At 35.2% G+C, this 14,783-nt stretch overlaps 1 pseudogene; it reads left to right on the plus strand.

Moving 5' to 3' along the window:
* The first annotated feature begins 7,062 nt into the window (after positions 1-7,062).
* Positions 7,063-10,337, plus strand: LOC136212436 (beta-1,3-galactosyltransferase GALT1-like; annotated as a pseudogene).
* The last annotated feature ends 4,446 nt before the right edge of the window (positions 10,338-14,783 follow it).

Raw genomic sequence — 14,783 nt, forward strand, 5'->3', positions numbered from 1 at the left:
ATCCACGCTGCTGCCCGAGTAGCGTCATCCCTACCCTCACCCAGTAGCCTCTGTACAGCCGCAACAAATACACCTCCACCTGACCATAAACGACTAGTCGGCAATAGAAGCTCAGCCTGACTCACCCCAAACATCATCATGCACATGGCATGAAGCGAGTCAACAGGGGGAGACTCGGACACCATCTGACCGTCGATCGGGATCCGAAGAATATGCCACACATCATGCAGCTGGATAGTCATCTCACCGAACGGCATGTGGAAGGAGTTCGTATCGGGCTGCCACCGCTCAACGAACGCAGTCAATAACGGAGTGTCGAGGTTCCTGAACATGGCACGTGGAAGGTGGGACAAACCAGTGTTCTCGATCATCTCCCTCAGCTGTAAAATGACACATAAAATTATAAAATTACAGAATGTTTTGTATGTTTATAGTTAAAAATACGAATTACAATAAATGTTGACACACTATATTATGGTTACCTCGGGTGACGCATCAGAAAATCACTGACACAAATCTTTGCATGCTGCTGATCTATTATAGCATGTCAGAAACGACCGAATCTCCCCTCCCAACATCCGTGAGGCAACATGTCCTAGAAAACTAGGAATCACGGAACCATCAACGGGACCACCAGCAACCGGTCCGGTAACTACCCAGCTCTCGTCCTCACTAGCTTTGGAACGTTTGCTTGTCCCTGATAATTATAAAAAATTATACTAAATTATACTAGATTATACTAAATTATACTAAAAAATACTCAATTATACAAAATTATACTCAATTATACTAAAATTACACAAAATTATACTCAATTATACAAAATTATACTCAATTATACTAGATTATACTAAATTATACTCAATTATACTAGATTATACTAAAAATACTAGATTATACTAAAAATACTAGATTATACTAGATTATACTAAATTATACTAAAAATACTAGATTATACTAAATTATACTAAAAAATACTAAATTATACTGAAAAATACTCAATTATACTATATTATACTAAAAAATACTAGATTATACTATAAATACTAAATTATACTAAAAAATACTCAATTATACTAGATTATACTAAATATACTAGATTATACTAAAAAATACTAAATTATACTAAATTATACTATAAATACTAAAAAATACTAAAAAATACCTGTACCCGCAAAACGACCTCCTACGCGCTGGGTCGGCTGTCTCCCCGGGGTCGGCTGCTCATCGCTCTCCTCAACCTCGGGATCATGTGCAACAGCGGACTGTCGCACTGCCCGGGCTGCCACATCGAGGTAGTCCTGCAAAGAATCGCTACCGGGCTCTCTGTCATCAAAATCAGCCGCCCCCTCTACGTCATGAATATCGGCCTGATCCGCAATCGGCCCTCTCCTCAACTGCTCCGTCGCAGCCCCTCTCCGCCTACGACCAGATATATCTATACCACGCAATCTCGTATGCCGTGGTGTATCATCCTCGTCCTCCATATCTAGACGACGAGCAGATGACGGGATGGATTTTCCACCCCTAGTAGGCCGCTCCGTCTACATAAAAAAATTATACTAAGTTAATAAAATTGTAAATATACTATAATTATAAAATTATAATAAATTATACTAAAGTTTTAATCAATTTATACCAAAATTATAAAATTACCCTAAATTAATAAAATTGTAAAAATCATGCTAATACTATACTAAAATTAAACTAAAATTAATAAAATGTTAAATAATATAAATTAAACTAAATTAATAAAATTTTAAATAATATAAAATTTAAAAACCCACGTGGGCGTAAGGGAATCACGCCCAAACCATTGGTCGGGCGTATGAGAATCACGCCCTACCAATGGTTCGGGCGTATGAGTATCACGCCCTCCCTACGGTTCGGGCGTATGAGTATCACGCCCTACCGTTGGTGAGGGCGTATGGCAATCACGCCCTCACCATTGGTAGGGCGTGATTCTCATACGCCCGAACCGTAGGGAGGGCGTGATACTCATACGCCCGACCTGCGATTCCGGCGAATTCCAACAAAAACCAAACAGATTCGTTACGAGCTCGAATTCAACGAAATAAAGCGGTGAATCTTACCATTTTATCTTTTCCTTTACGTCTTCTCTCGCCATCCATGATTCGGTTCAATGTGTTGTCCGGATTTGAGCAAAAAACGTTTAGGGTTCTAGAGAGGTTTTGGAATTTTTGAAATTTAATCCAAAGAGTATTTCGGTCAATTCTAGGGGCTAGAGGTGGGAATTAGTGGCTAGGTTTAGTAATCCACTATAAAAAAAAAAAGAATGAAAAAAAGAAACGTGAGAACAATGAATACATTTTTTTATGATGTAATGGGATTGACGAAGGCTCCAAATTTTGGCTTTTAATTTCATTTTTCAAATTATAATTAGATTATTTTTAGTTGTTAATACTACTATCTTGGCTTTTTAATTTCATAAAACCATTAATTTTTTTTAACGTTTGGATCATGTTGGATTATCTTGAACTGTGAAGTTAATTTTTTCAAATCATATTTATTGTAGATGAGGATAAGAAAGATTTTTTTATTGTTTCAAATTTCAAATTATTACTAGAACATATAAATCCATTATTTTATTAAATATACATGAAGATAATGTTTTATTTGTTTTCAAACATAAAGTCATTATTCTTTTTTCTATTTTTAAACGTTTGATTATTATGAAGGAGTTAATTTAATTTTTAAATTATAATTAGAGTAGATGTAAATAAAAATAAGCTTTTTAATTTATTTCAAATATTAAATTACTAAAAATATATGAGAATAATTTAGTATATCCGTTTTTATTGGTAAAATTAATTGAATTAATGTTAATTTGGTCGTTAAAATTGACTGACATATTCAATTTAATCCAAATTTGAAGTTTATGTATTAATTCAGTTATGAAGTTGTCTATATTTGTCAAATTAGCTCAAATACAATCAATTTTAATACTTAAAAATTCATCAAATTTGGACTAATTTATTAAATATTACTAACTTCATGACTGAGTTTGGATTAAACTGTGTACCAACTTTAAGGGCCAAATTGACCCTTAATTTAATTATGCTTACAATAGATAAGCATAATGAGTTGACAATTCCAGTCTAGTTTTTTTATTTGAGTAAACTCAAATATCATGCATTAAAAAGAGAATAAGCAGAATCTTACCTATATAATAACTTCGGTTAGTATTTAATGTCAAAATTATATTTGTCTAATATAGTAAACTCATGTAATCCGTGCATCGCACGGATCAAAAACTAGTTTTCTATTAAATTCTAATATCATAGGACTTTCATTTCATGTCCAGTCTATGACAATTCCTTTTACTATAGTATGATTATTATTATTTTTTTTTTTGAGAGAAGTATGCTTAATCTTTTTATTTTAAGAATATGATTAAGTTTTTTAAAAATTCAAATATTAGAAAGTTCCCATCTTGGATATTATTTATTATTTTTTAGGGTAAAGTTCAAATAAAACCCATGTGGTTTCACTAATTTTCAGATAAATGATTGTGGTTTACTTTTTGTCAAAACGAGGATTGAGGTTTCGCACTTTTAATAATGCTATTAAAACTATCTTTAACGACCTGAAAATGAAAATTTTCAAGAATTAAAGTTGTTCAGTGTCATATTTTCTATGGAACTACATTTTCGATTTTAGAAAATCATCTTTTTTGGAACTTTCTCTCTCTAAACATTAACTTTCTCTCTTTACCAAACATCATCTAAATAATCTCGAAATAAAAAAGTTGAAGAATTAAAATTGCTTAGAATATTAGTAGTTCTTAAAATATGTCATTTTTGAAATCGTCAAGGGTGATTTTAATAGTATCAATCGAAAAAGTCCTTATTTTGCTAAAGTTGAAAACCTCAGTCCTCGTTTTGACAAAAAGTAAACCACGGTCCTTTATCTGAAAATTAGTGAAACTAGAGGGATTTTATTTGAACTTTACCCTATTTTTTATAAGCAAAAGTGTATCACAAGGCTACATGACACAAAATCGGGACAAAAAAACACCAGGAGCTCTTGCTTTAAATCTTCCCTAAGTTCTGAGACATCTCTTTGAGGATGTGCACTCCAGGGCAGAGAATCTGCATAGTTGGCTATCCAATTAGCACTTCTATTTCCTTCTCAGTAGACGTGACGAAGAGAAATCTCTCACTCCTTACCGATATAAGCTCCACAATGACCCCCACTAGAGAGGCGGCCTCGTTGGGAGAATAAAATATCGAGAAATAAGGCCGATGCAGATCTTGCTATCAACTTCAAAATGACTCTTTTATACCCAACGACCAAGCAAGTCTCAAGCTACTCCGCCTTAACCACTGAGCAGACACCCATATTCTTAACAAATCCTTAAACCCAATCACTTTTGCTATCGCATATAAGACCGCCAGTCACAACTAAGAATTAGCTCCCTTTAACAACACCATCTATATTGAGCTTGACCTAAGTGGTTCCGGAGGACTCCACCCAATCAAAACCTCTTCTTTAATGAGTTTGTGCGCAACCAAATCTTTGGAGAAAGTCTGATTACTATGAATGATTTCATTAACAGTTGTCTTAATGCTTTCCTAAGAGCTGGGTGAGCGGATACGTAAACATGACCAGAAAGACCTGGTTTTTCTTCCTCATAAGCTAAGCCAGTTGAGGAAGAGAATCCTATCCTTGTTAAAGTCAGAGGTTTAACTGTGTCGTGAATGGAGTCTTGCTAAGGATAATGATGCGTCAGTGGCAACTGGTCCTTCTTTGTGTGCAAGCCACTAAGTCAAGCGGAATGAGGAAAAGAAAAAGAAAAGGATTGACTAAAGAGAACGATAGAAACGAGGAGTTACCTAATATAAAGAAATGACTAAGGATAAGAAGTTACGAATAGAAAGATAAGCTAAAAGCAAGGATGTTAGTAACGAAAAGAAGAATACTACCTTCGTTTTTAGAAGTTCTTCCGAAGCGCTTTGAAAGAACTCAAGTTCAAGGCAACATCTCTAGACATGATCCGAGGAAAGCCCTCCCCTCCCTTCAATATTTTTTGAATTCTTGTCTCAATCGATGGATCATACATTACACATCCTAAGAAGCGGAGCCTAGGGCTGCTCTCTCCCTCTCAATTAGAATTGTTATGAAGAGGAATTCTTCCCTAAAGTCGAGACCTAACTAACATATCTAGTTTATCCCGCGGATTCCTCACCCTCAGGAGCACGAAGTAAGGAATAAAGCAAGAGTTACAAAGTACGGAATGAAGTTTGTGTAAGCCCTAGAGTCCCCCTATGGTTCTTCTTCTGGTGTAAGAGGTTAGTTCTGGTTTAGTCAGGTTCCGTAAGCTTGATTGACTCATATACACTATTTATTACTCCATCTCTTTTGGTTTCGAGAGCCTCCCCCTCCCTGTCCTTACTCGTCTTTTGAAAGGTGTCATCCTGGATTCTTTTTTCGTATGCCGGGGAAAGTTCCGCACCTTTCTATAGAAATTTTTTCTAAAATTTTTCCTCGGGTCTCCCTATAAAACAGAATGAAAAGCCCGGGTGGAAGCACAAAAAAAGAGAGAGGAAATATTTCACCGAATTTATAAATATTAATTTATAATTCTATTATTAAATCACAAAAAAAAAATCTCTTTTTTAGAACTACTGATATGTGCAATTAGTGTAGAATAAGAAATAAAATATCTATGTTTTCTAATAATATCTAAAATCGACCCAACTTGTCAATGTTAGGGGTAAAATTGCTCTTAGCTACCAGCATTATGGGTAAAATTGCACTATTTTAGACGTTAATAGTAAAATTATTCATAGTTGTAAACGTTATGAGCATTTTTTCACATTTTTCCTTTTATAATTTCATTGTTTATTAATTTAAAACATGTCAATTTTAGACATTTTAAATCCGAACAGGAACAGTTCAATATAATTTTACCAAATGCTAGTAATTAAACAGCTAATAACAAACAGCTAACAGCTTACTGCAACTGCAAATGCAAACAGCTAATAGTAATAGCAACAACTATTAGCTAACAGCTGAACCAAACAGGCCCTTAATTGTCGTATGCATAAATTGGATTATTAGAAGATGATTAAATCTTGTTAGTTCAACAGAGTGAGTAATGGAATTAAACTCAACTTATTCAAATTTTTATTTTATTTTATTTAAATTTAAACTATAAAAGAAAAAACAAATGCAGGCACGGCCGGTGGAAATTATGCTTCGAATTTCGAAAATTATATACTCCCTCCTTCAGTATAATGAGAAATCCTTTGAATAGAAAATATCGACACACACAACACAATAACCGCCATTTGGCGTACAGTTGAAGTTTATTCGGGAAATTCGAAAGTTTAACTTCCTTTCCAAAACTTTCATCATTTCTTCTTCATCTGTTCTACTTCATTCGTCTTTGCTCTTTCTGCTCAGGCATGTCTCTCTTTCTTCTTCTATTCTATCTGTAAGTACGCGTCAGATTAGCTTTTGTTTTTGTGTTTCTGGCTTCAACTTCTTGGTGTCATTTATTTGATTTCTGTTATCTGTACATTTGATGGAGCTTAGTTTTAAAAGTGATAGATTATATGTCTCCGATTGTTGCGGTTTTTGATTTATCAATGCAACTTAGTTTCAGATTGAAGTTTGCTCTTGTTTATCTTTTCCTAAATTTTATTAACTATGGAGTTCAAAATTCCAAAGGAAGTAGGAACCCCTACTAGCTACTTAGTAATCGGCGTTTGTAACCACTTGATCATGGCACATGCATTTTATGATTACAGGAATTTAAGGACTGAACTGAACGACCGTTAAATTTGATAAAATGTTGTGCATTCTCATCATTAAGTTAATGTATTTCTGTAGTTTGAATCTTTCGGTCTCAAATGAGTCGGATTGGTTGATTGGAAAACTTACACTTGATTTTGGTTCAGGTTAGGAGATTGTTGCTCAAGCTCAATGCATTTCCTATATACCCTCCTCTATCCCTATTTATAGGCCTCTGATTTTTCAGAGACTCCTTTGGGAATGTAACCATCATTGATTTCAGCAAAGGTCAGTTAAGCAAAAATGAAGAAAGGGCTTCTGAGTGTTCTTATTGTGTTTTTTTTTGTGCTGATGGTTCTAAGAGCATGTGTGATGAAAAATCGTTTTAGGGAGAGAACATTGTTGAATCCGATTGGTATGAATTTATCTAATCCTCTTGAATTGACTGATCTTGGACCTTCACCTGCATTTTATAGCCCAAATTCTGCTAGTCATGTGGTTTCTACAGGAACGGTAGTATCTAGTCTCTTTATCAGAAGGAACTTTTCCTATGAAATTCAGAATTCATTACTGACATGGCACCATATGAGGCACTTGGTAAACTATTCACAAGGTCTTACTAATGCAATGGGGGCTATTACGGAAGCTCAAGGTGCCTGGGAAAGCCTCGTGGACTATTTTATGAAGAGGGAACAAGGAAATGTGAATAAAAGTTCGCTTCATGATGTGAAGGAGAAAAAATGCCCTTATTTTCTCAACATAATGAATGACACGGAATTTGGAGATGATGGTTATAAGTTACGGATTCCTTGTGGCTTTATTTAGGGTACTGCAATTACAATAATAAGCATTCCTAATGGTCTTCTTGGTAGTTTCCAGATTGACTTATCAGGGGAACCACTCTCAGGAGAGCCTCAGCCTCCCATTATTCTGCATTATAATGTTCGACTTCTAGGTGATAAGTTAACTGAGGATCCTGTGATTGTTCAAAACACATGGACAACAAACCATGATTAGGGGGAAGAGGAGCGGTGCCCTTCATCTGTTCCTGAAGATAACAAGAAAGGTATTGAAGTTTTCGTCTCTTCTTATTACCACTGCACCAAACACTAATGTTTTGTATCATTCTTTACCATCAAAGTATTCCAATTTCTCAAGTAGAAATGTTAATGTCTTTGGGCATATAGGAATTTTTAACTTGATGTTCTTGCTTCTCTCCTAGTCTTTTTCCTTATTCTTTCAGTGAAATACTACTAATACATGGGAAAATATTCAAGCTTCAATATTTGAAATGACATATATGGTAATGAATAGAAAATGAACTGAAACTTTTCATTTTAGTCTCCTTAAAGAAATTATGAGATTAAGAAGGAATTAATTGATATAGATTTATCTTACATTTGTAGCCTACTCCTAGTTTTGAGCCATATATAATAAACTATGATCAAGGCATATTATTGGATATTTCTCTATTCCGGCCTATAAATGTAAAGAGGTATGCACTATTTTTATATATATTTCTCAGTTCTGAGCTTCCTTTTTTCTCATGTAGAGCAGTTGATAAGTTGAACCAGTGCAATGAATTGGTGGGTAAAGATTATAAGTTTAGCGGATCCTCAAACATTTCTGTATCGTCATCGACGTCTAAGAACAGATCTAGAGTTAGAAGGTATTTCCCATTTAAGCAAGGGTACTTATTTGTTATGACACTTAGTGTGGGAGAGGAAGGGATTCAGATGACAATTGATGGAAAGCACATAACATCTTTCGCTTATCGTGAAGTATTTCTACTGTTTTCCTCTTAGTTAGCATTTCTATCATTTTATTGGAATGTATACTTGCTTTTGCTCATTCTTTTCATGTGATGTCTATAGAGTTTGGAGCCATGGCTCATTAGTGAAGTAAGGATATCTGGAGACTTGAAATTAATATCGGTACTGGCGAGTGGATTACCCTCATTTGAGGAATCAGAACACATTGTTGATTTGGAGTCACTGAAATCAGCTCAACTGGTGCCGCACCAGCCACTAGATCTCTTTGTTGGTGTGTTTTCTTCTGCCAATAATTTTGAGCGCAGGATGGCTGTTCGTAGAACATAGATGCAATACCCAGCAGTAAAGACAGGAGAGGTTGCAGTGTGCTTTTTTGTTGGTCTGGTTAGTGCTGTTATGGTTCATCTAATTTCATCATGCTAGACAAGATGTTCAAGTTGTTTTCATTGTTGATTGGGCTTCCTTCCATACATCATGTGCAATTTTCTTGGATTGATTATGATATCTATTCAGTTTTATCCTAAAAAGCTATAGTCCGAGTCTCATGATTAACCCAGATAAAGTATAAATATGAATGAAATCATGTTTTGTAGCACAAGAACCAGATGGTCAATGAACAGCTCGGAGATGAGCTACAAACATACGGAGACATTCAGTTGTTGCCTTTTGTCGACTATTATAGCCTTATAACGTGGAAGACTATAGCAATCTGTATTTTTGGGGTAAGTTTTCACTTATTTGTGTATGTAGAATGTGGTTTTTTGTTTGCTCATTTTGTCTTTTTGACAGGCAGAAATTGTTTCGGCCAAGTATGTCATGAAAACAGACGATGATGCATTTGTTCGAGTAGATGAAGTTCTTGCTTCTTTGACTAAAACAAATGTGACAAATGGGCTTCTTTATGGTTTGATCACCTATAATTCCCAGCCTCACATGAATGCTAACAGTAAATGGTACATCAGCCTGGAGGTAACTTTCTGCAAAATATCTGTTGATTTACTAGTTTTTTTTTTCACTTTTCTGTAGCATGTGTTGCCTTACGTGCTGCTTGTTCTTTAATTTCCCTTGAGTAAAGGAATGGCCTCAGAATTATTACCCGCCGTGGGCACATGGTCCTGGCTATGTGGTATCAAATGACATTGCGAAAGCTGTTTATAGGAGACACAAAAATGGTCATTTGAAGGTATGAATACATGAGACTATCATTTGATATACATCTCTAAATTTAATAAATTTTGAGCTGTTGTTTTCCTGCCCATTTCCTTGTAATCTTCACATAGAAAATACTTTCTTGAATCATTGAAAAGTCTTGTTGTCACAGTAGGACCATTCTCTTTTGATTACAGGGCCATTAGCATGTTAACGTATCTTTTGAAAATAAAATCACACTGTGCAAGCTCAAATAAATTAATTTCCTTCCCTTTTAAGTTATGATGGAAGCATAAATACTTCTGTTTCAATATTTAAAGTCAAATTCACATAATAACTTTGAACATCTCCCAATCACTCATCAGTTATTGCATTATATAATGTAGACCATGTCATGCATAACTTTATGATGGTGTTAAAGTGAATAGGCAATGATGAATGCAGATGTTCAAACTGGAGGATGTAGCAATGGGAATGTGGATAGAAGAGATGAAGAGAGAGAGTCTGCAGGTTATTTATGTGAATGAAGAGCGAGTTTGCAGTGAGGGATGCAATGATGGTTATGTTGTTGCTCACTACCAAAGCCCAAGAGAGATCCTTTGCCTATGGCAGAAATTGCAAGAAGAATATAAGCCTATCTGTTGTTCTGCCAAATAAACAGATAAGATCTTTATGGCTCGAGTACTAAATATGTACATGAAACACATATAGAAGGCATAGGTAAATTGAAAAAACAGCAAAGAATTAGGTAACTTGGACTTGTTACATGTTTTAGTTGTTAAGTTGTGAGGTAATCCTCCTTTTTGAAGTGCCTTTTATGGTGCTACTATAGGTCCAATTTTCTGAATATGGTATAGATCACTATTACTTGTAAATGTCCAATTTTGTATTAGGTATTCCATACAAATAGGTGTATCTCTTTTTTTTTCTTCGATAAAGTAGGTGCTTTTCATGACTTAATTGCTGGACTTTTGACATGCCATTCTACCTGAACCTGAACCTGAACCTGAACCTGAACAAAGCAAAATAGTATTGATTCTAGCATTTCATTCTCAACTACCATAATAGTGTGGCATTTCAGTTTCTTCCTTACAATATTTGTAATGCTTTTTCCATTTGGCAAACAATTTAAGACAATCAATTGTAATTTCTCTCTAATTATGCAATTCTAGCATGAACTATAGTTTGCAAGTTCTTACCATATTCAGTTGTTCTGTTTCTCATCATATCTGCTGTTCCGTTTCTATATTAGGGAGGAACTGCTACGTTATTACAGTTTTTGTTAGCATAACAAACTTAATAAACTGAGCAATTAAACAAACTTCATAAATTTTAAGTTGATAATTAATATTTAATAACATACAAAATTAACTAACTGTGGTGAAGCTCTTAGCCTAGTGGTTGAGAGCTTACCTATGCATTGGGAGGTCATGGGTTCGAATCACATCCGGGTCTGATGGGGATTTTTCTTTCTTCTTTAATGTAAGCGCATTGCGCAAATTTAAAAAAAAAATACAAAATTAACTAACTAGAGTTAACTGTAAACATGATTTTAAATTTCACCGACCAAAGACAAAAACCAAAACTGTGTAGACCACCGGGTCAAATTGGTCGCGATCACTTTTAGCCCATTTTCTTTTCTTTTCTTTTCTTCCATTCACATCTCACATTTTTCCTATAAATACCATACATTGACATTGATTTTGAGCACTCAAACAATTAATACTTAATTGCTAATTTGAGAGATATTCTCTCATAGATAGTTGTGAGGCTTTGGGTGTATTAAGGTTAAAGACTTTTTAGTGTTATTTTCTCAATTCTTTTGTGCCATTTTCATTCCTCTAGTGAAATAATTTTCGGTCTCCTTCGCCCATCGAGCAGACACACTGTTGAACCACGTAATCTCTGTGTCACCTGATTGTTCTCTTTTATTTTGTTGTCAATTTATTTACCCAAATTAAATATTTCGTTCCGCTGCCGGGTTTTCCCTAACAAATTAGTAACAGAGCCAATTAATATTTATTTTGGGATCTACAATGGCGACAACAAAATTTGATATCGAGGAGTTGATCGTACCATCAGTTTTACCTTATGGCAAGTTAAGATGAAAGCTATTTTGACACAAAATGGATTGCACTACTAGCTAGTAGACAAGTTACCTGCCACGGTAACAAAGGAGAAGAAACAAGAATTGGAGGAGAAAGCTTTAATTGCCATTTAGTTATGCTTGTCGAACGAGGTCCTGCGAGAAGTCATCCATGAGAAGACTCCTAAAGACTTATGGGAGAACTTGAACCTCTCTACATGTCCAAAAACCTCACCAGCAAGCTTGTTGTGAAGCATCATCGCCATATGCTCAATATGGCAGAAGGTACATCCCTAAAGTCACACCTTGATCATTTTAGTTCCATTTTGCTGGATCTGGAAAATTTAGATATTAAATATAAAGAAGAAAACAAAGCTCTTATATTGTTATGCTCTCTACCTCTGTCTTTTAAAAAAAACGGGAGACCATGATCCACAGTAGAAACATTCTAACCGTGGATGAGGTTAAAGGGTGTCTATTTTCAAAATAAACAAAGAGCCTTCTATGATAGAAATGACGTTGTAGAAAGTCTGGTCATTATAGGAAGATCTACTACAAGAGATCCTATCAGCAGAAGCAACAACAATAACAATCGATCCAGATCTAAATCAAAATCTAAATACAATAATTTGACATGCAATTACTATAAAAAGTAAGGGTACATCAAAGCTGAATGTTTCAAACTGTAAAGGAAAAATAAAGAAAAAGTCCATAAAAAAGACAACCTTGTCGAAGCTAGTGTCGTTGAAGATGAAGTAGATTGTGAAGTCTATGATGTGTCCGGCGATGGTGCTAGATCTGGACAATGATGGATCCTTGACTCTGCTTGCTCATTTCATATTTGTCTCCACAGAGATTGGTTCTTCTTTTATGAATCCGTAAACAGAGGAGTTGTATGGACAAGGATTCTCCTTGTATTCAAAGCAATAGTAATAGAAACCTTTATATTCCTATGTTATGACACATCTTGCTGCAGTTGGTATAGTCCATCTGTCAAGAATCCTGTAGCAAGAACTTTGCTAGAATCCAGGTCCTACAAAATACATTTCTCAACTCCAATTTGTACTCCATAATTACAATCTACTGATCACCTGCCTACAGAGAGTAGGTTAGGAATGTAGAAAGCATGTCGCAATTGTAGTGTCTCATTAACATCAATGACACCAGTATGTGTAACAGATTGTGTAACACCATCTGGTAAATACACTTTTCTAGGTGTATGTTGTTGGGGTTTAGTGTCCTATAGATAATTGTTCTAGGATATAAACCAGCTGTAAATGAAATTGTTCTTTATGTCATTTGTTTTAATAAGATATGGTTTCTAAACTGTATAAAGGCAATTACTTTTAAGAACTAAATAAGTCTAAATAAAAGGAAATCCCTAAGTTTATTTAACGTGATTATAAAGTGTTCATACAAATAAAACATTATAATAAACTAATAAACTTAAAACCACCCCAAGTCAAGTAATATGTTTTGAATAGGGATTGACATAATACTGTTGAGACTTGCATGTAACAATGTTTTGTGTCGAGCCAGAGAGCTGATCTCACAAGGTTCAGATATCTGGACAGTTACATGAATCCAGTGAAAGAGTTCATTAGAATTGGGGACCCGACTTGAGATAACGGGATGGGTAGATTTATCCTTGTCACCTGTTCATCTCATTGGTATTAATAGGTATAAGTAATCCTCAGACTCAAAGGAATGTTAATTAGTGATTATGGATTATGAAATGTGAGGCTTTGATCCTGTTCTAACACGATCCATAACAGAGATGACTCTGGGGTGTGTTAGGCATACGTTGGGTTGTTGAAACACCTTTCCACATGATTTTGATTTGACAAAATTATTTACGTATATGATTAAAAATATTCTAAACACACTAAGTTTAAATGCTTTGATTTAATTACACTAATGTGTTTGTTCAATGTTGAGTAAATTAATTTATAAGACATAAAAGATCAAAAGGGTAAAGGCCCATTAGTGAAAGTCAAGCCCAAGTCAACAGATCAAGATCACCCGGCCCATATGAACAAAACGCTGTCGTTCTGATTAAAACGCAACTCAGCATGAAGAAGGATCTAGAAGACTTCCTTCTACTACTTCGGAACGAAGCTGCTGAGTTGAACGACAAGAAGTACAAGACAGCAGCTGAGCAGAAACAACTTCAAGACAAAGTATTTCCACTTCGGGTAAAGTTCAGAAAACACAAAAAGCTGTCTGGGAGACTTTTCCATAAATGGCGAAACATTCTGTTTGACTGACCAAAAGCTGCTCAGCACTGACCGAAGACAGAAGATGCAAGAATCTGATTGGCCAACGGCACTGAGCATGTACTGAGTGACAACGATAGGAAGCCGTTTCCCTCCAACGGTTATTTCGAAATTCGAAATCACCGATGCCTCAAGTATCACTATAAATAGGCCTTTCAGTTGCTTCATTCGATGTAGATCTTCAACTAGCTATTACGCTGACCAAATTCACACTTGAAGTTCTGTGAGAAAAAGCAAAGCAAATACTTACACCAATTTCCATATTATTATGTAAAAGTCTAGAGTGATTCTCCAATCATCTAAAATGTCTTAGCAATTGTTGTTTAGGACAATCTCATTATCATTTCTAGAAGTATAGAAAGGAGAGGTTGAGTACTCGGTTATAGTACTCAGCAGTAGTATAGGAGTGAGTAGAGGTATAGAGGAAGGTACTCTTGTCATACTCAGCTTCTAGTTGTAAAAGGTTTTGTGCTCTACCTTTAAAGAGCTCAGTAGAGAATTCAAAAAGCTCGGAACGAGTTCCGGGGACAGGACGTAGGCGTAGAGGCCGAACCTGGATAAATCTGTTGAGTAATATCTTTCTAACCCTTAAACTCCTTTAATATTATATTGCTTGCTTGAAAACTGACTAAGTAAAGAAGTCACGCTGAGTTGTGTGAATTAAGTATCTGAGTTCAGGAATAGACTCAAGTGCTATCTCCTGACTCAAGGAAAGAAACTGACTTAGTCACCAGTTGACTA

The sequence above is a fragment of the Euphorbia lathyris genome, chromosome 1, assembly GCF_963576675.1.
Source record: "Euphorbia lathyris chromosome 1, ddEupLath1.1, whole genome shotgun sequence".
Taxonomy (NCBI): domain Eukaryota; kingdom Viridiplantae; phylum Streptophyta; class Magnoliopsida; order Malpighiales; family Euphorbiaceae; genus Euphorbia; species Euphorbia lathyris.